The sequence below is a fragment of the Erinaceus europaeus genome, chromosome 13, assembly GCF_950295315.1.
Source record: "Erinaceus europaeus chromosome 13, mEriEur2.1, whole genome shotgun sequence".
Taxonomy (NCBI): domain Eukaryota; kingdom Metazoa; phylum Chordata; class Mammalia; order Eulipotyphla; family Erinaceidae; genus Erinaceus; species Erinaceus europaeus.
The window spans coordinates 23,994,342-24,007,564 of NC_080174.1; positions in this window are offsets into that span (position 1 = coordinate 23,994,342).

Below are 13,223 nucleotides of genomic sequence, written 5' to 3' on the forward strand. Positions count from 1 at the left end.
AAAATAAAGTTAGGAAGTCCATTTGGAAATTATAAAAAAAATTTACTTTACTTACTGAGGAAATACATGATTTTTTGCCACAGGGTTACAATTTTATATCTCTCCAGTTGAATGTCACCACAACTCACCCTCTGTCCTGCATTCCTATCCCCACATAGACCATGAACTCCGCATCCAAGTCACTAGTGTTAAACCTTAGACCATGGTCCTATCATATTTTGTGTTGTATATTTGCTACTTTATTTTAGTAGCTCCCACTCCTTGGTGAGATCATCCAATTGTTCAACATTAAATATGCTGTCTTACTTCATTTAATACAATTCCCTCCAGCAGCATCCAAGCTATAGTAAATGAGAAGATGTCATCCCTTACAGCTGAGCATTATTCTGTCAAGTATTTATAACCACAAGACATAAAAAATTTAAGCAAATGAAATTCTATGGAGTAATTTGGATTATATATGTATGTATTTATTTATTGGACAAAGACAGTCAGAAATTAAGAGGGAAGGGGCTAATAGGGAGAGAGACAGAGACAACAGCAGCACTGTTTCACCCCTTGCAAAGCTTTCCCCCTGCAGATAGGGACTGGATGCTTGAACCCAGGTCTTTGCGCACTGTAATATGTGTGCTTAGTCAGGTGAGCCACCACTGTGCCCCACGACAAAAGATCTTTAAAATGATACAGAGGAACAAGAAGATAATACCATTCATAAAGGTGCAACAGAATGATGTAGGAGGCAACAGAAATCCCTGATACAATTGCTAGTATCAACATAAGTCAGAGCTAAACAGTGCTCCAGTAAAATTAAAGACCAAACTAAAAACAATTAATAAAACTGTATTAAAGCAACGCTGACAATGAAATTTCTTAATATTTTATGTATTCATTATTAAACAATGTTCTCAGTATCTGCAGTTTTGCTCTTTGAAGCTCCCTTTATATCACTGTTCAGTAATTATATTTGCTTTTCTTGTGTTAGATCAGAGTATGTTGATTTAAAGTCAAATGACATTTTTTCCCTTTAGTTTACCCCAAGTAATTGTGAGTGTGGTTAAAATGTTTTATGTCAATATTCATTGTAGATATAGAGGTCTATGTATTTGTACTGTAACCTTAGATATCCCCAAACTGAATAACATTAAGATTATTTGTTGCAAGTTGGAAGAATCTGTCAAAAAAGCAAATCAGCCAGTGTATGTCCACATTACATTACTAGCTAAAAACCTTGTCTTATTCTCATTAGGTTCATTTAAGTCAACTAGTTCATGGGACAGTTGACTGTATGTAACACTAACTAGTTATCCTTAAAATAACCAACTTTGCATTACTATTCCTATTCATTCCCATGTATGGCTGGGACCTCAAAAATTCATCATTTCCAGTGATATTCAGTCTCTTTTTCATTCACAAAGGAGAGAAGCCATCAAACAAGAATTTTCCCCAAGGCATGGCATCTTTCATGTGATGCTGGAATTAGAACCTAGACTCTGTAAGTAGTAAATCACATACCTTATTCTGAAAGGTTTCTTTTCAGTCTAAAACTCTGTATCATTTTTTTATATATTTTATTTTATTTATTTATTCCCTTTTGTTGCCCTTGTTGTTTTATTGTTGTAGTTATTATTGTTGTTGTCGTTGTTGGATAGGACAGAGAGAAATGGAGAGAGGAGGGGAAGACAGAGAGGAGGAGAGAAAGATAGACACCTGCAGACCTGCTTCACTACCTGTGAAGCGACTCCCCTGCAGGTGGGGAGCCGGGGTTCAAACCGGGATCCTTATGCCGGTCCTTGTGCTTTGCGCCACCTGCGCTTAACCCGCTGCGCTACAGCCCAACTCCCAACTCTGTATCATTTTATAATACTTTTTTTGAGAGAGAGATTGTGAAAGAGACTACAGCATCAAGTATACTTGTATACAGAAGGCACTGGCTTAAACCAGAGTGTAACACACTATTCACGTGAGCTTGTCCTCAAAACACTAGTCTTATAATATTTTGACTCATTGTGTTTCCCTATAATATCTTGATAACTAATGATATAAACTACATTGAAAAAGGCATAATACATGAGATTCATATGTTTCCCTCTTACAGATCTTATAGGTTTCTTTTAAAAGGTTAACTTGTTAAAGATTATTTTTTTAATGAGAGTGAGAGAGAGAGAGAGAGAGAGAGATGCAGTACTCAGCTCTGACTTGTGATGGGCTGGGGATTGAACTTGAGACCTCATAATCTCAAACATGAAAGCCTTTTGCATAACCATTGTGGTGTTTCTCCAGTGCCCTGGATGCAGCTTTTCTCTAATGGTCTCTTGCTACAGCAGGTAAACCAGTTTGCAAGAAGAGTGACTGTAGAATTTGGAAGCAGAGTTGAAAACTTGGAAACCACACTGTTTACAAAAAGGAAAAGAAAGAAAAATTGAGTACTGTTCACACTTAGCCAATTGCTTTTATGATGTCTTTAGAAAAAGGAAAATGATGTTCATAGCTACATTCTAGTACGTTTGTGATGGATTGGAAAACCAAAGGAAGGACAGAAGAAAGAAAGGCAGGATGTCCCAGTGACCTGGATAAAATTACTCGATTACAGCATTTCATTCTTCTCTGAATCACTATCAAGTAAAAAAAAAAATCTAAAAGTAGAAGAAACAGAAAAGCACTATAGTTTAGGACTCCTGAGATATTATGAAACAAGCTCATAAAGAGAATTGTGATTAATTAGCTTTAAAAGACTTATTAATATGATTATTGGTATTATTTCATCTTCTATAGAAAAGATTGAGTTTAATTTAAATCATTTCTTATTGAGTTATCCTTCCACAATTATTACCACAATTTAATAATTGAATTTTGCACAATTACTGTCCTAAAACTTCAAGTTATAAAGAAACATTTAGCATATGAGATGATTCAGTTTCCACATATAGAGCAGACACCAGTTTTTAGCACAAAGGTACCTAGTCACAGTAGTAATCCAAGATTAACAAGAGGGGAGAATTAAAACTAAAATAATATTTTTGTTTTTCAAAATGTGGGTTTACTTTCCTCCTCTGAGTTTCCCCCTCATCATTGGACAGGAGAAAAAAAAAAAAACTGTGTCTACAGAAAACACCACAAGATTAATTAATGAATTTTATAATGGGTCTGTGTAAACACTTTTGGGTTTTTATAGCAGTATTGACTAATACATGCCTAATACAGTGAAATGGTGCTAAAGAATTTGGAATGTCCAAAAATGTTAATTAAACAGAAGATATTTGTTTTCCTAAAGCAAAGGTTATTTTATTTTAATATAAGTTTTCTTTAAATTTGCTTTTGTTAGTGAGCTACAGTGATGATAATGAAGTTAAGGTAATATTTAAACAGTGACAAATTGAAAGTTAATATAAACAACTTATTTGCTACTTTTTGATATACTGGTACTTGATATTCTACCTTTTATAGGAAGGAACAGTTGTAAGTGTGATCAAACCTGGATTAGATTCTGAAAATAAATCATTAATTACCTGGTTAATAGCAACCCTTACACTTTTTTAAGTGTGTGAACACCAATGCCTCAAACATTGGTTCTTATTTTCTAAGTTCTCAACGTAGCTATATGTAAACAAGCTCATGCGTTATGAAAATAATCCTATTCTTTTAGACCAGAGTAGTGCTTCATTCTCACTATTGATGGTGCCAGGTACCAGACCTGAGACTTGTCACACCACACGCAAGTCCCACACACTATGTTGTGCTATCTGCTCAGCCTCTGTGAAAATATTCATGTAAAGTAGGGTAATATTTTGGATAGTGGTTTTGTTTTTAACAAGCAGAAAGATCACAGATATGCAATGCTCACCTGAAAAGCTAATATCAGGAAAAATTAATTGGGGTATAATCTCCCTTTAATTTGGGACACAGCAAGAAGATAATCTATTCTTTTTTTTTTCCATAATCAACTTTTATCTTTTAATTGAACCTTTTCCTTTTTCTATTACCTTTTGTCTTTTATCTATGGTATTAAACTTAAAATAGCAGTAATTAATTTGCTCTTTTACAAGTATAATGAAATAACCTGAAAGTCCTCTATTGCTCTTTGATTCAATTATAATAGAGCCAATTCTTAGATGTTTTTATAGGCAGTCCGCAAGATCTTCCAAACCAAGTGAATAAATCCTCAATAAATTGTCTGACATTTTCAAGTGCTAAAATAGTTCAAATAGTTTCCTATATCCTGTGCCTCTCATCATTTTACTTCACATCTGTGTTTGCCATTAATTAATAACATCTCATTTTATTCTCCCAGTATAGTGTCTTTAGAAAATATTTCCCTCTACGAAATACCCATTATATAATTATTTTACTGCTATTCAGGCAAATTTAACTGCTTTTTCTTCTCTTTTCGAGTAAGGCCACTCAGAGTTTTTTAGGTAACTCATATAAGGTGAAGTTGTATTTATCTTTAAAATACATCAACAAATAGTCATTTGATTTGCTTAGACATTAGTAGGATTTAAAAACAAATTCTTACTGCATATTTCTTTTGGACTTCACACACATTTGATCAACAATGACAAATAAAAAGGCAAGGTAAACTGTGATGCATATTATTTAATTTATTTATTTATGATAAATAAATGTATTAATTTCTCCTCCAGATTTAATTAAATAATTAATTTAAATTAAGTTAATTTAAATTAATTCTCCTCCAGAGAAACTAGGAGGAAAAGGGGATAGAAGGACAGAGACATAGTGACACCCACAACACTGCTTTAATGATCATAAATCTTTTCTCCTACTGATGGGGACTAGGGGCTTGAACCTGGGTCTGTCTCCCTGGTAACATATGTTCTTAACCAAGTGCACCATCTGGCCTCTATTTATTTTCATTGATGCCAGAAAAAGAATAGCTGAGTGATTAAATTAGTTTTTCTGCTAATTTCATCCTTATTGAGCTGATTTTTATACATACATTGTAAAGTTCATTTATAGTAGGAATGTTTATAAACATGTCTTTTCATTCTAAAGTTTATTTATTTACTTATTGGGAAGATAATAGTATACAGTACAGTTGTTGACATATAAATACAATTTCTCTCTTTTTTTCTTTACTTATTTTTTACTTATTTTTTATTTATAGAAAAGAAAAACTGACAAAAACCAAAGTATAAGAGATCTACAACTCCACACAATTCCCACCACCAGAACTCCATATCCCATCCCCTCCCCTGATAGCTTTACTATTCTTTAACCCTCTGGGAGTATGGACCTAATCATTGAGGGATGCAGAAGGTGGAAAGTCTGGCTTCTGTAATTGCTTCCCCAATGAACATGGGAGTTGACAGGTCAATCCATATTCCCAGCCTGTTTCTCTCTTTCCCTAGTGGGGTGGGGTTTTGGGGAAGTGGGGCTCCAGGACATTTTGGTGGGGTCGTCTGCCACAGAAGTCAGGTTGGCATCATGTTAGCATCTGGAACCTGGTGGCTGAAAAAAGAGTTGAAATATAAAGCCAAGCAAATTGTTGACTAATCATGAACCTAAAGGCTGGAATTGTTGCTGTGCTTCACATTGGTTTGGTCTCACTCCCCCACCCCCGCTGGGAGATTTGGTTTAGCCCTTGCTAGTTTTCGCGCTACTCCCTTTTCCATGCCCCCTATCTAACGTATTTCCTGAGTTCCTGCTGCAGCCTCCTGAGGAGAAGGATGCAGGACAGATCTGTGTGGTGATTAGTTTAGGAGTCCCTCTCTGCCGCCAGAGGAGAAAGATGGAGGAGCACATTGCCCGCTCGTGAATAAAGATTAAACTGCGTTCTCAGCTCAGCCGTGTGTCCCTGGTCATCTCTGTTACCTGCCTGTAAAGCCAGCCCCGGCATAAAACAACATGGAATAGTTCAGGTAGATGAGTTTGGGGGCGTCTCCATTTTGTAGATAGTTAGTAGGCCTATTTCAGTTATATTCCATGACTATACTTTTTTTTTTGAGCCTGACATCTGATACGCAAATGGATCCAAGTTATTTTCTGGGGAGATGATGTCATGGCTAGAAAAAGGACCAGAAAGCTAGATCAGGAAAGAGAGTAGCTCCCAAATATGGGAGGTATATAAATATTGTTGATTGTAAACCCCACTGATTTGACCTGACTGGTCCCGATGTTCAGCTTAGAAGCCTATGTGATATTTGCATCCTTGTAGATCTGAGATCACATGCTGTTGTATGTTTCATATTGGTTTGGTCTCCTTCCCCCCACCTCTGGAAGAATCGGTTTGGCCCTTGCTAGTTTCGCGCCTCTTTTTCTCCCCGCCCCCGATGCTACGTAGTTCCAGAGTTCTTGGCCAGGCCGCGAGAGGAGAAGGATGTAGGAGAGATCTGTGTGGTGTTTAGTTTGGGTTAGTTTATGAATCGTTGTTCGTGAATAAAGAAATATAGCTTCACTGCCCAGCCGTGTGTCTCTGGTCGTCTCTGTCTACCACCACGAAGCTAGCCTGGCCTGCTGGAGCCCCGAACGTTAACAACAACATTCTGTGGTCATGAATAGGAACATTCCAAGCTGCCCCAATTTCAGGACCCATCTTCCTCAGGTGGAGCATAGAGTATGTAGTCCAGCCTCCCTTCGAAGGATCAACATTCTCTACCATTGTTGATACACATTGAAGACAAGGTCCTATGTGGGTCCCACAAAGGGGTCTATTTTGTTGTTCCTGATAGAGATGACCGGTAACAATGGAGAGAGGTATTTACTCAAAGTCTAGGCCGATCATGTCTGTTTGGGAATTTCAGTACTCTCTGACTGTGAACCCAGCTGATGAGGCGGCCTGATAGAGACTAAAGAGTCATTATTAAAGTATGCTAGTCTTGTGCCCTTATTCTGCTTTTGCAATCCTTTACTTTGATAAGGTTCGCTTTGGAGTGACTGAGGGATGTGTAATAGGAAGTAGGTGAGGAGGCTATCTAAGTCTAAGTAGACCCGATTTCATTAGGAACTTTATGGTGTCTTTTTTAGGTCTTTCTACTTGCTTGCTACATATATTGACTCACTGCAGACTACTGTGCACTTTTGCTTTCAGGTATATATTTTGCAGTAATTTATGGATACATATGAACATATGTGCTATTTCATGGGATCTGGTCTATCTCTCTCTCTTTTTTTTTGATAGTACAGAGAGAAATTGAGAGGGGAGGGGAAGATAGAGAGGAGGAGAGGAAGACTCATGCAGATCTGCTTCATTGCTTGTGAAGTGACTGCCCCCTCCCAGTACAGGTGGGGATCCCTGAGCTAGAATAGGGTTCCTTGAGTGGGTCCTTGCTTCTCATTATATGAGCTTAACCTGGTGTGCCTCCACAGGACCCCCAGTACAATTTCTCATTTCTGCAAGATATATGTCTGCAAAGCACTCTCATCTCAAAATTAGTTCCATCATTATGTGCTGGGACATGAATGCCCTTCCTCTATCCCTCTCCTTACTTAAATTCCACTAAGCCTGTCTAAGTTTTACCTTATGCTTTCTTTCTGTTCCTGTATATTAAGTTCTGCACATGCCTAAGATCATTCCATATTCATCCTTCTCATTCTGGTTTGTCTCACTTAAAGTGATTTATTGAAGATCCATCCAAGATGAAGTGAAGGAGGTGAATGCATCATTTATAATAGCTGAGTAGTAATATATTGCATATATACACTATACCTTTCTTTTTCCTGTTTTAGTTTTATTTTTAATTTTTAATATCTTTATTTACTTATTGGATAGAAACTGCCAGAAATTGAGAGGGTAAAAATAGATAAACAGATAGAGAGAGAGATAGAGAGACAGACACCTGCAGCACTGCTCCAACACTTGTGAAGCTTTCCCTCTACCGGTGGTGACCTGGGTCTTGAACCTGGGTCCTTGCGCCTGCCACATGTGCACTCAACCAGGTGAACCACCACTTGGCCCCTATACCACACCTTTCCTAGCTACTTATCTGTTGCTAGATAACTATGGCTGCTTCCCAGTTTGGGCTATTAAAAAAATGCTGCTATGAACATAGGTATATGCACATCTATTTTGGATGGATATTTGTTTACTTAGGAAGTATCCACAAGAGAATAATTTCTAGGCCATAAGATAGATCCATTTAAAGTCTTCTGAGAGTCCTTCAGACTATTCTACACAAGGGGTGGTCCAATTTACATTTCCACCAGCAGTGTAAAAGGGTTCTTTTATCCCCAAACCTCTCTAACACTTGTTATTGTCCTTTCTGATATGTAACATTCTCACAATAGTGAAGAGGTCTAGTATGTTATTATTGTCTTTATTTTTATTTCTCTGATAATCAATGACTTTGGGTGTTTTTTTTTTTTTTTTTTTTTTTATGTTGGCCCTTTGGATCTTTTCTGTGGTAAAGATTCTGACCATATCTTGTCCATACCGTCACGTCACTTTGAGATGTGGCTTTTTTTTCCTCTAAGTTTGATGAACTCTCTCTCTATGTGTATATTGGTTATTACCAATTTGTCTGATGTACAGCATAAAAATATCTTCTCCCATTCCAAAAAAGAGTCTTTCTATTTGGGTGTTAGATTATTTTGCTGTGAAGAAGAAGATTTTGTATGTGATTTACACCTATTGGTTTCTTTTTGTTTTTGCTTTCCTTGTAAATAAATTTGAGTCATTGAAAATGCTTATAAATAAATAGCTATTCTGCCAAAATTTTCCTCTAAATATTTGATAGTTTCTGGTTTAATATCCACATCTAGACTCATTTGGTGTTTACTTTTGTGCATCATGAGATGAAGTGGTTCAGTTTCATTCTATTTCAGGTATCAACCCAATTTTTCCAACACGATTTGTTGAAGAGACTCTCCTTTCTCTATTTGAATATTTTAGACCCATTTGTCTAAAATTAGATGTTAATTGATAAGAGAGCTTATTTATGGGATCTTAATTCTATTCCACTGGTTATTATGTCTACTTTTGTTCCAATATCAGGCTGTTTTGTTTACAAGAGCCCTATAATATGGCTTGAGATCTGAAAGCATGATGTCTCTAGTATTGTTATTTCTTTCTCAAGACTGTATTAGTATTTCTAGGTATTTTATCATTCCAGTTAAAATTTTGCAGCTTTTTTTTATTCTCTAATATCCATTTGGTGGTGCCTTGATGACTATTGCATTAAATCTGTATGTGGATCTTGATAGAGTAGTCATTTTGATGATTTTAATTATCCCTTTCTATACCCTGATTCCAAAAGTTGACAGATTCACAGCCACACTACAGACCAATATCTCTGATGAAATACACACTAACATACTGGCAAAAAGTATTTCCAAATATAGCAGTACTTTCAAAATATTTACATCATGACCAAGTAAATGATTTATGCCAGACATGCAAAGTTGGTTTAATATATGTAAATCAATAAATGTGATCTATCACACTAACAAAATAAATCCAAAATCACATGTTTACTTCAATAGATAGAGTAAGTTTTAGACAAAATCCAACAACCTTTCATGACCAAAACAAAAAAAATGACAATAGATGGAAAATTCATAACTCTAGTTGAATCTATATTCAGAAAATATACAGCAGGCATCAAACTCAATAGTGAGAGACTGAAGCATTTCCTATTAAATCAGATACTAGACTTAACTTTCCACTATTGCCATTACTATTCACCATAGTGTTTGAAGTCCTTGCCATAGGAATTAGGCAAGATAAAGGAATTAAAGGGATACAAGTTGAAAAAGGAGACAAACTGTCACTATTCTTGGACAATATGACAGTACATATAGAAAATGCTAGTGATTCTGGCAGGAAGATCCTGGAAATTTTTAAACCTATAAGGAAAGGTGGCAGGTTACAAATTAACTTTGATATGTTGACTCTCTTAAAAGCTTAGTCCAGGAAGAACAAAATCAACTGGTGGCATAGCTATATAAATAATGTCAAAAGGACATAAAATATGGTGAGGGTATATATGATATAGCAAATCCTAACAAAGGGATTTTTCAAAGTTAATCTAATTACCAAACAATGTGATTATTGCAATAATTATCTATTGTCCTCTTAAACCCTAAGACAACAGAATCTCCCGCTTCCTCTATAGAGCCTATGTTTCTCCTAATCCTGGAACCTCTGGGGTGGGGCTCACTTCCCTGCATGCTTCGCTCAAGTCAAACCAAATGATATTGCATCTGCCGATTCCAACCTAATCAACGCAAGGAATACCACCTCAGCATGCTTCACTTCAGACTGTGTACAGAGACATCAGGCATGGAATGCTAACCCTTCACCCTTCACCCTCATTACTTTCCTTTCATGGTATTCTCTAATTCCATTGCAGGAGGTTCACTTCCTAACAAAGTCCCAAAACCTAGATATAGACCAGGTCCCGTAAGATAGAGCATATGTTCATGTGTATCCATAAATTAGGGCAACATATTTACCTGAAAGCAAAACTACACAATAGTCTGTAGTGAGTTAGTATCAAGTTCATAATGAAATAGTGTCCACTTAGACTTAGATAGCCTCCTCACCTACTTCCTATTACAGTTCTCTCACTCACTCCAAAGCTAACCTTATCAAAGGAAGAACTGCCAAAGCTGAATAAGGGCAAGAGAAAGGCATACTTTAATGATGACTCTTTAGTTTACTATCAGGCCATTGCACCAGATAGGGTCCTAACTGGAGAGTCCTGAGATTACCAAAGAGACTTGATGAACCTAGAAATCAAATAAATCCCTCTCTCCATTGTTAGCAGTCATTTCTATCACAAACAACAAAATAGAACCCTTTGAGGGCCCCCATAGGACCTTGCCCTCAACTTGGATCAACAATTGTAGAGAATGTTCCATCCTCTGAAGAGAGGATAGACAACAAACTCTATGCTACACCTGAGGAAGATGGGTAGATACTGGGGCAGCATGGAATGTTCCTATTCATGACCACAGAATGTGAGCTCAGATCTAGAGGGAGGCAGAGGTCATGCAGGCTCCTAATCTAATTATGGGCCCAGATCACATCAAATCAATGGAGTTTATAGTCAATAATATTTATACCCCTTCCCCATATTAGGGAGCCACTCTCTTCCCTGATCCAGCTTTCTGGTTCTTTTCCCAGCCATGACATCATCTTCCCAGACAATAATTAGGATCCATCTGCATATCAGATTTCAGGTTCAGGAAAAAAAATTTAAAAAACTAGTATAGCTATAGGCCCTTTGAAATATAACTAAAATATGCCTACTAGTTATCTACAAAATGGAGGAGCTCCCCCCAGCCCTTCATCTGCACTATTTCAGCCTTTAGGACCATGATTGTTCAACGATTTGTTTGGATTTGTGTCACTTGTGGTGGCAGGACACAGAAAAAGGAGGTTTGGAGCAGAAAGGGAACACAATCCTTTATTTGCACTGGCACCTCAGAGTTGGGTGAGAGAGCAGCAGTTTGGGCCATGTGGAGGTAGCAAAAATGGCCACCTCACGCAGCAACCTTCCCTTCCTCTAATCACCGAAGTGAAAGGTGGGCAAGAGAGCTAGGGGCGGAAGAAGAAGGGATTTTATGGGAATAGCTCTCCTGAGAATGGGAATGGGAAAGGGGGAGTAACCAAAGCACTCCAACTATCTCGAGGAATTGACAATGCCCTGAGGGCACAACATAGCCGAACAGGTGCTCTGAGAATGTCCCAACTCTCAGGGGAACTAGCAATAGCCTGAGGGGACAACATGGCAGATGTGACTGCATCTGCACAATTTCCCAGCATCTTTGTATGTTAACTCTCTTTTCATCTACAAGGTTCCAGATGCTAGCAGGATACGACCAGACTTCCCTGGACAGACAACCCCACCTATGTGCTGTGGAACTCTGCTCCCCCACAGCCCTTCCCCACTAGGGAAAGAGAGAGGTTGGGAGTACGGATGACCTGTCAATGCCTATGTTCAGCGGGGAAGCAATTACAGAAGCCAGACCTTCAACTTTCTGCATCCCACAACGATATTGGGTCCATACTCCTAAAGGGTTAAAGAATAGGAAAGCTAACAGGGAGGGGATGGTATACGGAGGTCTGGTGGTAGTATTTGTGTGAAGTAGCACCCCTCTATCCTATGGTTTTGTTAATGTTTCCTTTTTATAAATAAAAAATTTAAAAATAAAATTAACTATGACAAATTCTTGACAACGTGAATTTATTTTTCCTAAATGTTGACAGGATGAAGAGTATTAATAAATATTTTTGAAAAAAAATGATTATTAGCCATAATTAAAAATGCTAATTTAATTAAAGCAGACTGGGGTCAAGAAGAATTTGATAAGAAGATAAAATCACTTAATTTTTTTTGTTTTGTCATTGTTAGGGTTTCACTGCTTCTGGATGACTTTTGAAAAGAGATAGAAATAGAGTTAGAAAGAGAAGGGAGGGGGGTAAGTCATAGCATCAAAGCTTCCATGACTGTTGAAATACTCCCATGTGGGGTACCAAGTCATCAGACTTGAGTTGCACATATAGGAAATCACAAACCTTCCTTTGCTGTTTCCATGACATTTTTTATTACTACTTTTATTTATTGGATAGAGACAGTCAGAAATCAAGAGGGAGGAGGGTGATAGAGAAGGAGAAAGCCTGAGAGACACCTGCAGCTCTGCTTCACCACTCATAAAGCTTTCCCTTTGCAGGTGGGTACCGGGGGCTCGAACCCGGGACCTTGCACATTGTAATACATGCGCTCAACCAGGTGCGCCACCACCTGGGTCCCCATTTTTTCTTTTTTAAACTACAACGTGACCAGCCATCATGCAGTGTAATGAGGGATTATACTATATATTAAACAATCACATACGATGACACAGATAACATTGCTTTTATGTAATACATGAGGAAATAAGCTTTTAGAAATATCATGTCACTTGTGTTCATCACGTATATATTGAAAGAGAGCTGAAACAGAAACTTGCATTTCTCTTACTCTAGATCAATCAGAGAGCTGGTGCTTTTTTTAAACTACTTGTGAGTGCACCTGTCAGACCACCCAGAAAGACAAAAATTTTCCTTAGGCAACTGCACCTTCAGATAAAAACAAACAAACAAACAAACAAACAAAAAATAAAGCTCACACTGACCTTGTTCTCCCAAAGTTGTTCCTTGTCAATAATGTCAGCCATACCTCCACTCAGAGGGGGACTATTAGAGGTGAATCATTCCCACCTGATTTGCACCTCTTCAAATGGGCCATATTTGTTCCAGGCCTCCCTAAGTCTGGTTGGGACTT